The 15,443-nt window shown below is 39.9% G+C and overlaps 1 non-coding gene across 1 annotated transcript; it reads right to left on the reverse strand.

Moving 5' to 3' along the window:
• Positions 1-14,282: 14,282 nt before the first annotated feature.
• TRNAH-GUG (transfer RNA histidin (anticodon GUG)) lies at positions 14,283-14,355 on the reverse strand. Its single transcript has one exon. It is a non-coding gene; the product is annotated as a tRNA-His (tRNA).
• Positions 14,356-15,443: the final 1,088 nt, after the last annotated feature.

The following is a 15,443-nucleotide window of genomic DNA, read 5'->3' on the forward strand; positions in this document are numbered from 1 at the left end:
TTTTATTATGTTACTTATGATTTTTGCACTAAACTTTGGAGGCTCATAACTCTTGTTCTACAAGAGATACTGGGATCTCCTTTGGATATGTTATAGTACTCTTTGCTCCCCATACAAGGATACTTTAAACTTGAGGCTACCTCAATATCGTCGTCAACTTACTTTTTGTCTCACTTATTGTTAGAAGGTTACTTTTGATTTTGAAAATAAACTTTGCAGGCTCGTAACTCTGTTTCTACTGGAGATACGGGGATGTCCTTTGAGTATGTTATAGACCAATTTGTCCCCCATCTAGCCATACTAAGAATTAGGGCTACGACAAACAGTAGTCGAGTAATTAAGCTAATAGTAAACAAACAAACCCCTCCATAGGAAATACATTAGACTAAATTCTGGAGGCTCGTAACTCTGGTTTTACCAGAGATACGGGGATGTAAATAATGTGACCTTGACACAAATGTTCGGATAATTATAAAGGTCTTTGCATGTTCCAAGCAAAAAAAAAACTTCGCGGTTTCGAACCTGTGGCCTTCCGGGAGTGAGGCGGATGCGATAACCGCTACACTAAAGATATGTTATTGTTTTTAATCGAAAGAACAGGGTCAAGTAATTAAGCAATACGTGAACAAGCAAACTCCTCCATAGAAAATGCATTAGACTATACTTTGCAGGCTCGTAACTCTGTTTCTACTGGAGATACGGGGATGTCCTATGAGTATGTTATAGTCCAATTTGTCCCCCATCTAACCATACTAAAAATAATGAGCTACGACAAACAGGGGCCGAGTAATTAAGCTAAACGTAAACAAACAACCCGTCCATAGGAAATGCATTAGACTATATTTTCCAGTGCCCATAACTCTGTGTCTACTGTGTCTACTAGAGATACGGGGATTTTCTTAGGATATGTTATAGTCCAAATTGTCCTTCATCTAACCATACTAAAAACTTTGGGCTACGACAAACAGGGGCCGAGTACTTAAGCAAAACGTAACGAAACAAACCCCCTCCATAGGAAATGCATTAGACTATACTTTGCAGGCTCGTAACTCTGTTTCTACTGGAGATACGGGGATGTCCTATGAGTATGTTATAGTCCAATTTGTCCCCCATCTAACCATACTAAAAATAATGACCTACGACAAACAGGGGCCGAGTAATTAAGCTAAACGTAAACAAACAACCCGTCCATAGGAAATGCATTAGACTATATTTTGCAGGCCCATAACTCTGTTTCTGCTAGAGATACGGGGATGTCCTTAGGATCTGTTATAGTCCAAATTGTCCCCCATCTAACCATACTAAAAACATTGAGCTACGACAAACAGGGGCCGAGATGTTAAGCAAAATGTTCGTCAACTTTGGTATCGTCTCACTTATTTTTATTATGTTACTTATGATTTTTGCACTAAACTTTGGAGGCTCATAACTCTCTTTCTACAAGAGATACTGGGATCTCCTTTGGATATGTTATAGTACTCTTTGATCCCCATACAAGGATACTTTAAACTTGAGGCTACCTCAATATCGTCGTCAACTTATTTTTTGTCTCACTTATTGTTAGAAGGTTACTTTTGATTTTTGAAAATAAAGTTTGCAGGGTCGTAACTCTGGTTCTACCAGAGATACGGGGATGTAAATAATGTGACCTTGACACAAATGTTCGGATAATTATAAAGGTCTTTGCATGTTCCAAGCAAAAAAAAAACTTCGCGGTTTCGAACCTGTGGCCTTCCGGGAGTGAGGCGGATGCGATAACCGCTACACTAAAGATATGTTATTATTCTAATCGAAAGAACAGGGTCAAGTAATTAAGCAATACGTGAACAAACAAACCCCTCCATAGAAAATGCATTAGACTATAATTTGCAGGCCCATAACTCTGTGTCTACTAGAGATACCGGGATGTCCTTAGGATATGTTATAGTCCAATTTGTCCTTCATCTAACCATACTAAAAACTTTGGGCTACGACAAACAGGGGCCGAGTACTTAAGCAAAACGTAAAGAAACAAACCCCCTCCATAGGAAATGAGTTAGACTATACTTTGCAGGCTCGTAACTCTGTTTCTACTGGAGATACGGGGATGTCCTTTGCGTATTTTATAGTCCAATTTGTCCCCCATCTAACCATACTAAAAACATTGAGCTACGACAAACAGGGGCCGAGTAATTAAGCTAAACGTAAACAAACAACCCGTCCATAGGAAATGCATTAGACTATACTTTGCAGGCCCATAACTCTGTGTCTACATGAGATACGGGGATGTCCTTAGGATATGATATAGTCCAATGTGTCCCCCATCTAACCATACTAAAAACATTGAGCTATGACAAACAGGAGCCGAGATATTAAGCAAAATGTTCGTCAACTTTGGTATCGTCTCACTTATTTTTATTATGTTACTTATGATTTTTGCACTAAACTTTGGAGGCTCATAATTAACTCTTGTTCTACAAGAGATACTGGGATCTCCTTTGGATATGTTATAGTACTCATTGCTCCCCATACAAGGATACTTTAAACTTGAGGCTACCTCAATATCGTCGTCAACTTAATTTTTGTCTCACTTATTGTCAGAAGGTTACTTTTGATTTTTGAAAATATACTTTGCAGGCTCGTAACTCTGTTTCTACTGGAGATACGGGGATGTCCTTTGAGTATGTTATAGACCAATTTGTCCTTCATCTAGCCATACTAAGAATTAGGGCTATGACAAACAGTAGTCGAGTAATTAAGCTAATCGTATACAAACAAACCCCTCCATAGGAAATACATTAGACTAAATTCTGGAGGCTCGTAACTCTGGTTCTACCAGAGATACGGGGATGCAAATAATGTGACCTTGACACAAATGTTCGGATAATTATAAAGGTCTTTGCATGTTCCAAGCAAAAAAAAAACTTCGTGGTTTCGAACCTTTGGCCTTCCGAGAGTGAGGCGGATGCGATAACCGCTACACTAAAGATATGTTATTATTTTTAATCGAAAGAACAGGGTCAAGTAATTAAGCAATACGTGAACAAACAAACCCCTCCATAGAAAATGCATTAGACTATACTTTGCAGGCTCGTAACTCTGTTTCTACTGGAGATACGGGGATGTCCTTTGAGTATGTTATAGTCCAATTTGTCCCCCATCTAACCATACTAAAAACATTGAGCTACGACAAACAGTAGTCGAGTAATTAAGCTAATCGTAAACAAACAAACCCCTCCATAGGAAATGCATTAGACTATACTTTGCAGGCCCATAACTATGTGTCTACTAAAGATAAGGGGATGTCCTTAGGATATGCTATAGTCCAAATTGTCCCCCATCTAACCATACTAAAAATATTGAGCTACGACAAACAAGGGCCGAGATATTAAGCAAAATGTTCGTCAACTTTGGTATCGTCTCACTTATTTTTATTATGTTACTTATGATTTTTGCACTAAACTTTGGAGGCTCATAGCTCTTGTTCTACAAGAGATACTGGGATCTCCTTTGGATATGATATAGTACTCTTTGCTCCCCATACAAGGATACTTTAAAACTTGAGGCTACCTCAATATCGTCGTCAACTTATTTTTTGTCTCACTTATTGTTAGAAGGTTACTTTTGATTTTTGAAAATAAACTTTGCAGGCTCGTAACTCTGGTTCTACCAGAGATACGGGGATGTAAATAATGTGACCTTGACACAAATGTTCGGATAGTTATAAAGGTCTTTGCATGTTCCAAGCAAAAAAAAAAAACTTCGCGGTTTCGAACCTGTGGCCTTCCGGGAGTGAGGCGGATGCGATAACCGCTACACTAAAGATTTGTTATTATTTTTAATCGAAAGAACAGGGTCAAGTAATTAAGCAATACGTGAACAAACAAACCCCTCCATATAAAATGCATTAGACTATATTTTGCAGTCTCGTAAATCTGTTTCTACTGTAGATACGGGGATGTCCTTTGAGTATGTTATAGTCCAATTTGTCCCCCATCTAACCATACTAAAAACATTGAGCTACGACAAACAGTAGTCGAGTAATTAAGCTAATCGTAAACAAACAAACCCCTCCATAGGAAATCCATTAGACTAAATTCTGGAGGCTCGTAACTCTGGTTCTACCAGAGATACGGGGATGTAAATAATGTGACCTTGACACAAATGTTCGGATAATTATAAAAAAAAACTTCGCGGTTTCGAACCTGTGGCCTTCCGGGAGTGAGGCGGATGCGATAACCGCTACGCTAAAGATATGTTATTATTTTTAATCGAAAGAACAGGGTCAAGTAATTAAGCAATACATGAACAAACAAACCCCTCCATAGAAAATGCATTAGACTATACTTTGCAGGCTCGTAACTCTGTTTCTACTGTAGATACGGCGAAGTCCTTTGAGTATGTTATATTCCAATTTGTCCCCCATCTAACCATACTAAAAACATTGAGCTACGAAAAACAGGGGCCGAGTAATTAAGCTAAACGTAAACAAACAACCCGTCCAAAGGAAATGCATTAGACTATGCTTTGCAGGCCCATAACTCTGTGTTTACTAGAGATACGGGGATATCCTTAGGATATGTTATAGTTCAAATTGTCCCCCATCTAATCATACTAAAAACATTGAGCTACGACAAACAGGGGCCGAGATATTAAGCAAAATGTTCGTCAACTTTGGTATCGTCTCACTTATTTTTATTATGTTACTTATGATTTTTGCACTAAACTTTGGAGGCTCATAACTCTTGTTCTACAAGAGATACTGGGATCTCCTTTGGATATGTTATAGTACTCTTTGCTCCCCATACAAGGATACTTTAAACTTGAGGCTACCTCAATATCGTCGTCAACTTACTTTTTGTCTCACTTATTGTTAGAAGGTTACTTTTGATTTTGAAAATAAACTTTGCAGGCTCGTAACTCTGTTTCTACTGGAGATACGGGGATGTCCTTTGAGTATGTTATAGACCAATTTGTCCCCCATCTAGCCATACTAAGAATTAGGGCTACGACAAACAGTAGTCGAGTAATTAAGCTAATCGTAAACAAACAAACCCCTCCATAGGAAATACATTAGACTAAATTCTGGAGGCTCGTAACTCTGGTTTTACCAGAGATACGGGGATGTAAATAATGTGACCTTGACACAAATGTTCGGATAATTATAAAGGTCTTTGCATGTTCCAAGCAAAAAAAAAACTTCGCGGTTTCGAACCTGTGGCCTTCCGGGAGTGAGGCGGATGCGATAACCGCTACACTAAAGATATGTTATTGTTTTTAATCGAAAGAACAGGGTCAAGTAATTAAGCAATACGTGAACAAGCAAACTCCTCCATAGAAAATGCATTAGACTATACTTTGCAGGCTCGTAACTCTGTTTCTACTGTAGATACGGGGATGTCCTTTGAGTATGTTATAGTCCAATTTGTCCCCCATCTAACCATACTAAAAACATTGAGCTACGACAAACAGGAGCCGAGATATTAAGCAAAATGTTCGTCAACTTTGGTATCGTCTCACTTATTTTTATTATGTTACTTATGATTTTTGCACTAAACTTTGGAGGCTCATAATTAACTCTTGTTCTACAAGAGATACTGGGATCTCCTTTGGATATGTTATAGTACTCTTTGCTCCCCATACAAGGATACTTTAAACTTGAGGCTACCTCAATATCGTCGTCAACTTAATTTTTGTCTCACTTATTGTTAGAAGGTTACTTTTGATTTTTGAAAATATACTTTGCAGGCTCGTAACTCTGTTTCTACTGGAGATACGGGGATGTCCTTTGAGTATGTTATAGACCAATTTGTCCTTCATCTAGCCATACTAAGAATTAGGGCTATGACAAACAGTAGTCGAGTAATTAAGCTAATCGTATACAAACAAACCCCTCCATAGGAAATACATTAGACTAAATTCTGGAGGCTCGTAACTCTGGTTCTACCAGAGATACGGGGATGTAAATAATGTGACCTTGACACAAATGTTCGGATAATTATAAAGGTCTTTGCATGTTCCAAGCAAAAAAAAAAAAACTTCGTGGTTTCGAACCTGTGGCCTTCCGAGAGTGAGGCGGATGCGATAACCGCTACACTAAAGATATGTTATTATTTTTAATCGAAAGAACAGGGTCAAGTAATTAAGCAATACGTGAACAAACAAACCCCTCCATAGAAAATGCATTAGACTATACTTTGCAGGCTCGTAACTCTGTTTCTACTGTAGATACGGGGATGTCCTTTGAGTATGTTATAGTCCAATTTGTCCCCCATCTAACCATACTAAAAACATTGAGCTACGACAAACAGGAGCCGAGATATTAAGCAAAATGTTCGTCAACTTTGGTATCGTCTCACTTATTTTTATTATGTTACTTATGATTTTTGCACTAAACTTTGGAGGCTCATAATTAACTCTTGTTCTACAAGAGATACTGGGATCTCCTTTGGATATGTTATAGTACTCTTTGCTCCCCATACAAGGATACTTTAAACTTGAGGCTACCTCAATATCGTCGTCAACTTAATTTTTGTCTCACTTATTGTTAGAAGGTTACTTTTGATTTTTGAAAATATACTTTGCAGGCTCGTAACTCTGTTTCTACTGGAGATACGGGGATGTCCTTTGAGTATGTTATAGACCAATTTGTCCTTCATCTAGCCATACTAAGAATTAGGGCTATGACAAACAGTAGTCGAGTAATTAAGCTAATCGTATACAAACAAACCCCTCCATAGGAAATACATTAGACTAAATTCTGGAGGCTCGTAACTCTGGTTCTACCAGAGATACGGGGATGTAAATAATGTGACCTTGACACAAATGTTCGGATAATTATAAAGGTCTTTGCATGTTCCAAGCAAAAAAAAAAAACTTCGTGGTTTCGAACCTGTGGCCTTCCGAGAGTGAGGCGGATGCGATAACCGCTACACTAAAGATATGTTAATCGAAAGAACAGGGTCAAGTAATTAAGCAATACGTGAACAAACAAACCCCTCCATAGAAAATGCATTAGACTATACTTTGCAGGCTCGTAACTCTGTTTCTACTGTAGATACGGGGATGTCCTTTGAGTATGTTATAGTCCAATTTGTCCCCCATCTAACCATACTAAAAACATTGAGCTACGACAAACAGGAGCCGAGATATTAAGCAAAATGTTCGTCAACTTTGGTATCGTCTCACTTATTTTTATTATGTTACTTATGATTTTTGCACTAAACTTTGGAGGCTCATAATTAACTCTTGTTCTACAAGAGATACTGGGATCTCCTTTGGATATGTTATAGTACTCTTTGCTCCCCATACAAGGATACTTTAAACTTGAGGCTACCTCAATATCGTCGTCAACTTAATTTTTGTCTCACTTATTGTTAGAAGGTTACTTTTGATTTTTGAAAATATACTTTGCAGGCTCGTAACTCTGTTTCTACTAAAGATACGGGGATGTCCTTTGAGTATGTTATAGACCAATTTGTCCTTCATCTAGCCATACTAAGAATTAGGGCTATGACAAACAGTAGTCGAGTAATTAAGCTAATCGTATACAAACAAACCCCTCCATAGGAAATACATTAGACTAAATTCTGGAGGCTCGTAACTCTGGTTCTACCAGAGATACGGGGATGTAAATAATGTGACCTTGACACAAATGTTCGGATAATTATAAAGGTCTTTGCATGTTCCAAGCAAAAAAAAAAAAACTTCGTGGTTTCGAACCTGTGGCCTTCCGAGAGTGAGGCGGATGCGATAATCGCTACACTAAAGATATGTTATTATTTTTAATCGAAAGAACAGGGTCAAGTAATTAAGCAATACGTGAACAAACAAACCCCTCCATAGAAAATGCATTAGACTATACTTTGCAGGCTCGTAACTCTGTTTCTACTGGAGATACGGGGATGTCCTTTGAGTATGTTATAGTCCAATTTGTCCCCCATCTAACCATACTAAAAACATTTAGCTACGACAAACAGTAGTCGAGTAATTAAGCTAATCGTAAACAAACAAACCCCTCCATAGGAAATGCATTAGACTATACTTTGCAGGCCCATAACTATGTGTCTACTAAAGATAAGGGGATGTCCTTAGGATATGCTATAGTCCAAATTGTCCCCCATCTAACCATACTAAAAATATTGAGCTACGACAATCAAGGGCCGAGATATTAAGCAAAATGTTCGTCAACTTTGTTATCGTCTCACTTATTTTAATTATGTTACTTATGATTTTTGCACTAAACTTTGGAGGCTCATAACTCTTGTTCTACAAGAGATACTGGGATCTCCTTTGGATATGTTATAGTACTCTTTGCTCCCCATACAAGGATACTTTAAAACTTGAGGCTACCTCAATATCGTCGTCAACTTATTTTTTGTCTCACTTATTGTTAGAAGGTTACTTTTGATTTTTGAAAATAAACTTTGCAGGCTCGTAACTCTGTTTCTACTGGAAATACGGGGATGTCCTTTGAGAATGTTATAGACCAATTTGTCCCCCATCTAGCCATACTAAGAATTAGGGCTACGACAAACAGTAGTCGAGTAATTAAGCTAATCGTAAACAAACAGACCCCTCCATAGGAAATACATTAGACTAAATTCTGGAGGCTCGTAACTCTGGTTCTACCAGAGATACGGGGATGTAAATAATGTGACCTTGACACAAATGTTCGGATAATTATAAAAAAAAACTTCGCGGTTTCGAACCTTTGGCCTTCCGGGAGTGAGGCGGATGCGATAACCGCTACGCTAAATATATGTTATTATTTTTAATCGAAAGAACAGGGTCAAGTAATTAAGCAATACATGAACAAACAAACCCCTCCATAGAAAATGCATTAGACTATACTTTGCAGGCTCGTAACTCTGTTTCTACTGTAGATACGGCGATGTCCTTTGAGTATGTTATATTCCAATTTGTCCCCCATCTAACCATACTAAAAACATTGAGCTACGAAAAACAGGGGCCGAGTAATTAAGCTAAACGTAAACAAACAACCCGTCCAAAGGAAATGCATTAGACTAAATTCTGGAGGCTCGTAACTCTGGTTCTACCAGAGATACGGGGATGTAAATAATGTGACCTTGACACAAATGTTCGGATAATTATAAAGGTCTTTGCATGTTCCAAGCAAAAAAAAAAAAACTTCGCGGTTTCGAACCTGTGGCCTTCCGGGAGTGAGGCGGATGCGATAACTGCTACACTAAAGATATGTTATTATTTTTAATCGAAAGAACAGGGTCAAGTAATTAAGCAATACGTGAACAAACAAACCCCTCCTTAGAAAATGCATTAGACTATAATTTGCAGGCTCGTAACTCTGTTTCTACTGTAGATACGGGGATGTCCTTTGAGTATGTTACAGTCCAATTTGTCCCCCATCTAACCATACTAAAAACATTGAGCCACGACAAACAGGGTCCGAGTAATTAAGCTAAACGTAAACAAACAACCCGTCCATAGGAAATGCATTAGACTATACTTTAAGGCCCATAACTCTGTGTCTACTAGAGATACGGGGATGTCCTTAGGGTATGATATAGTCCAAATTGTCCCCCATCTAACCATACTAAAAACTTTGGGCTACGACAAACAGGGGCCGAGTAATTAAGCTAAACGTAAACAAACAACCCCTCCATAGGAAATGCATTAGACTATACTTTGCAGGCTCGTAACTCTGTTTCTACTGGAGATACGGGGATGTCCTTTGAATATGTTTTAGTCCAATTTGTCCCCCATCTAACCATACGAAAGACATTGAGCTACGACAAGAGTTATGAGCCGCCAAAGTTTAGTGCAAAAATCATAAGTAACATAATAAAAATAAGTGAGACGATACCAAAGTTGACGAACATTTTGCTTAATATCTCGGCCCCTGTTTGTCGTAGCTCAATGTTTTTGTATGGTTAGATGGGGGACAAATTGGACTAAAACATACTCAAAGGACATACCCGTATCTCCAGTAGAAACAGATTTACGAGCCTGCAAAGTATAGTCTAATGCATTTCCTATGGAGGGGTTGTTTGTTTACGTTTAGCCTAATTACTGGGCCCCTGTTTGTCGTAGCCCAAAGTTTTTAGTATGGTTAGATGGGGGACAATTTGGACTATATCATATCCTAAGGACATCCCCGTATCTCTAGTAGACACAGAGTTATGGGCCTGCAAAGTATAGTCTAATGCATTTCCTATGGACGGGTTGTTTGTTTACGTTTAGCTTAATTACTCGGCCCCTGTTTGTCGTAGCTCAATGTTTTTAGTGTGGTTAGATGGGGGACAAATTGGACTGTAACATACTCAAAGGACATCCCCGTATCTACAGTAGAAACAGAGTTACGAGCCTGCAAAGTATAGTCTAATGCATTTTCTATGGAGGGGTTTGTTTGTTCACGTATTGCTTAATTACTTGACCCTGTTCTTTCGATTAAAAATAATAACATATCTTTAGTGTAGCGGTTATCGCATCCGCCTCACTCCCGGAAGGCCACAGGTTGGAAACCGCGAAGTTTTTTTTTATAATTATCCGAACATTTGTGTCAAGGTCACATTATTTACATCCCCGTATCTCTGGTAGAACCAGAGTTACCAGCCTCCAGAATTTAGTCTAATGTATTTCCTATGGAGGGGTTTGTTTGTTTACGATTAGCTTAATTACTCGACTACTGTTTGTCGAAGCCCTAATTCTTAGTATGGCTAGATGGGGGACAAATTGGTCTATAACATACTCAAAGGACATCCCCGTATCTCCAGTAGAAACAGAGTTACGAGCCTGCAAAGTTTATTTTCAAAAATCAAAAGTAACCTTCTAACAATAAGTGAGACAAAAAATAAGTTGACGACGATATCGAGGTAGCCTCAAGTTTAAAGTATCCTTGTATGGGGAGCAAAGAGTACTATAACATATCCAAAGGAGATCCCAGTATCTCTTGTAGAACAAGAGTTATGAGCCTCCAAAGTTTAGTGCAAAAATCATAAGTAACATAATAAAAATAAGTGAGACGATACCAAAAATGACGAACATTTTGCTTAATATCTCGGCCCCTGTTTGTCGTAGCTCAATGTTTTTAGTATGGTTAGATGGGGGACAAATTGGACTATAACATACTCAAAGGACATCCCCGTATCTCCAGTAGAAACAGAGTTACGAGCCTGCAAAGTATAGTCTAATGCATTTCCTATGGAGGGGGTTTGTTTCGTTACGTTTTGCTTAAGTACTCGGCCCCTGTTTGTCGTAGCCCAAAGTTTTTAGTATGGTTAGATGGGGGACAATTTGGACTATAACATATCCTAAGGACATCCCCGTATCTCTAGTAGACACAGAGTTATGGGCCTGCAAAGTATAGTCTAATGCATTTCCTATGGAGGGGTTTGTTTGTTTACGATTAGCTTAATTACTCGACTGCTGTTTGTCGTAGCTCAATGTTTTTAGTATGGTTAGATGGGGGACAAATTGGACTATAACATACTCAAAGGACGTCCCCGTATCTCCAGTAGAAACAGAGTTACGAGCCTGCAAAGTATAGTCTAATGCATTTCCTATGGAGGGGGTTTGTTTCGTTACGTTTTGCTTAAGTACTCGGCCCCTGTTTGTCGTAGCCCAAAGTTTTTAGAATGGTTAGATGGGGGACAATTTGGACTATAACATATCCTAAGGACATCCCCGTATCTCTAGTAGACACAGAGTTATGGGCCTGCAAAGTATAGTCTAATGCATTTCCTATGGAGGGGTTTGTTTGTTTACGATTAGCTTAATTACTCGACTACTGTTTGTCGTAGCTCATTGTTTTTAGTATGGTTAGATGGGGGACAAATTGTACTATAACATACTCAAAGGACATCCCCGTATCTCCAGTAGAAACAGAGTTACGAGCCTGCAAAGTATAGTCTAATGCATTTTCTATGGAGGGGTTTGTTTGTTCACGTATTGCTTAATTACTTGACCCTGTTCTTTCGATTAAAAATAATAACATATCTTTAGTGTAGCGGTTATCGCATCCGCCTCACTCTCGGAAGGCCACAGGTTCGAAACCGCGAAGTTTTTTATTTGCTTGGAACATGCAAAGACCTTTATAATTATCCGAACATTTGTGTCAAGGTCACATTATTTACATCCCCGTATCTCTGGTAGAACCAGAGTTACGAGCCTGCAAAGTTTATTTTCAAAAATCAAAAGTAACCTTCTAACAATAAGTGAGACAAAAAATAAGTTGACGATGATATTGAGGTAGCCTCAAGTTTAAAGTATCCTTGTATGGGGAGCAAAGAGTACTATAACATATCCAAAGGAGATCCCAGTATCTCTTGTAGAACAAGAGTTATGAGCCTCCAAAGTTTAGTGCAAAAATCATAAGTAACATAATAAAAATAAGTGAGACGATACCAAAAATGACGAACATTTTGCTTAATATCTCGGCCCTTGTTTGTCGTAGCTCAATGTTTTTAGTATGGTTAGATGGGGGACAATTTGGACTATAACATATCCTAAGTACATCCCCGTATCTCTAGTAGACACAGAGTTATGGGCCTGCAAAGTATAGTCTAATGCATTTCCTAAGGACGGGTTGTTTGTTTACGTTTGGCTTAATTACTCGGCCCCTGTTTGTCGTAGCTCAATGTTTTTAGTATGGTTAGATGGGGGACAAATTGGACTATAACATACTCAAAGGACATCCCCGTATCTCCAGTAGAAACAGATTTACGAGCCTGCAAAGTATAGTCTAATGCATTTCCTAAGGACGGGTTGTTTGTTTACGTTTAGCTTAATTACTCGGCCCTTGTTTGTCGTAGCTCATTATTTGTAGTATGGTTAGATGGGGGACAAATTGGACTATAACATACTCAAAGGACATCCCCGTATCTCCAGTAGAAACAGATTTACGAGCCTGCAAAGTATAGTCTAATGCATTTCCTATGGAGGGGGTTTGTTTCGTTACGTTTTGCTTAAGTACTCAGCCCCTGTTTGTCGTAGCCCAAAGTTTTTAGTATGGTTAGATGGGGGACAATTTGGACTATAACATATCCTAAGGACATCCCCGTATCTCTAGTAGACACAGAGTTATGGGCCTGCAAAATATAGTCTACTGCATTTCCTATGGACGGGTTGTTTGTTTACGTTTAGCTTAATTACTCGGCCCTTGTTTGTCGTAGCTCATTATTTGTAGTATGGTTAGATGGGGGACAAATTGGACTATAACATATCCTAAGGACATCCCCGTATCTCTAGTAGACACAGAGTTATGGGCCTGCAAAATATAGTCTACTGCATTTCCTATGGACGGGTTGTTTCTTTACGTTTTGCTTAAGTACTCGGCCCCTGTTTGTCGAAGCCCAAAGTTTTTAGTATGGTTAGATGGGGGACAATTTGGACTATAACATATCCTAAGGACATCCCCGTATCTCTAGTAGACACAGAGTTATGGGCCTGCAAAATATAGTCTAATGCATTTCCTATGGTTAACAGCCGAACGCGCTAACCATTGCGCCACGGAAGCCCAAAAGTTTTAACTCGTCAGGTATTGTGTAAAAACCATGACTTCTTACGTCACATCTGAGACCTCACAACACCGCTCCCGGATGGGCTCGAACCACCAACCTATTGGTTAACATCCGAACGCGCTAACCATTGAGCCACGGAAGCTCAGAAATTAAATGGTTGTCAGGTGTTGTGGAAAAACTTTGGCTTTCTACGTTACATTTGAGACCCCACAACACCTCTCCCGGATGGGCTCGAACCACCAACCTTTCGATTAACAGCTGAACGCGCTAACCATTGCGCCACGGAATCCCAAAAATTAAATGCTCGTCAGGTATTGTGGAAAAACTTTGGCTTTCTACGTTACATTTGAGATCACACAACACCGCTCCCGGGTGGGCTCGAACCACCAACCTATTGGTTAACAGCCGAACGTGCTAACCATTGCGCCACGGAAGCCCAAAAGTTAAATACTCGTCAGGTATTGTGGAAAAACTTTGGCTTTCTACGTTACATTTGAGATCACACAACACCGCTCCCGGGTGGGCTCGAACCACCAACCTATTGGTTAACAGCCGAACGCGCTAACCATTGCGCCACGGAAGCCCAAAAATTAAATGCTCGTCAGGTATTGTGTAAAAACCTTGACTTTTTACGTCACATCTGAGACCTCACAACACCGCTCCCGGATGGGCTCGAACCACCAACCTATTGGTTAACAGCCGTACGCACTAAACATTGCGCCACGGAAGCCCAAAAGTTAAATGCTCGTCAGGTATTGTGTAAAAACCTTGACTTTTTACGTCAAATCTGAGACCTCACAACACCGCTCCCGGATGGGGTCGAACCACCAACCTATTGGTTCACAGCCGAACGCGCTAACCATTGCGCCACGGAAGCCCAAAAGTTAAATGCTCGTCAGGTATTGTGTAAAAACCTTGACTTTTTACGTCAAATCTGAGACCTCACAACACCGCTCCCGGATGGGCTCGAACCACCAACCTATTGGTTAACATCCGAACGCGCTAACCATTGAGCCACGGAAGCCCAAAAATTAAATGGTCGTCAGGTATTGTGGAAAAACTTTGGCTTTCTACGTTACATTTGAGATCACACAACACCGCTCCCGGGTGGGCTCGAACCACCAACCTATTGGTTAACAGCCGAACGCGCTAACCATTGCGCCACGGAAGCCCAAAAATTAAATGCTCGTCAGGTATTGTGTAAAAACCTTGACTTTTTACGTCAAATCTGAGATCCCACAACACCGCTCCCGGATGGGCTCGAACCACCAACCTATTGGTTAACAGCCGTACGCACTAAACATTGCGCCACGGAAGCCCAAAAGTTAAATGCTCGTCAGGTATTGTGTAAAAACCTTGACTTTTTACGTCAAATCTGAGACCTCACAACACCGCTCCCGGATGGGGTCGAACCACCAACCTATTGCTTCACAGCCGAACGCGCTAACCATTGCGCCACGGAAGCCCAAAAATTAAATGGTCGTCATTTATTGTGCAAAAACTTTGGCTTTCTACGTTACATTTGAGATCCCACAACACCGCTCCCGGATGGGCTCGAACCACCAACCTATTGGTTAACAGCCGAACGTGCTAACCATTGCGCCACGGAAGCCCAAAAATTAAATGGTCGTCAGGTATTGTGGAAAAACTTTGGCTTTCTACGTTACATTTGAGATCACACAACACCGCTCCCGGGTGGGCTCGAACCACCAACCTATTGGTTAACAGCCGAACGCGCTAACCATTGCGCCACGGAAGCCAAGAAATTAAAAGGTTGTCAGGTATTGTGGAAAAGTTTTGACTTTTCACGCTACGTCTGAGACCCCACAACACCTCTCTCGGGTGGGCTCGAACCACCAACCTTTTGAACAACAGCTGAGCGCGCTAACCATTGCGCCACGGAAGCCCAAAAATTAAATGTTCGTCAGGTATTGTGGAAAAACTCTGACATTTTACGTTACATCT

This window comes from Phalangium opilio, unplaced genomic scaffold, assembly GCF_054372755.1.
Source record: "Phalangium opilio isolate 3A_F unplaced genomic scaffold, DU_Popi_V2 ptg000021l_1, whole genome shotgun sequence".
NCBI lineage: Eukaryota > Metazoa > Arthropoda > Arachnida > Opiliones > Phalangiidae > Phalangium > Phalangium opilio.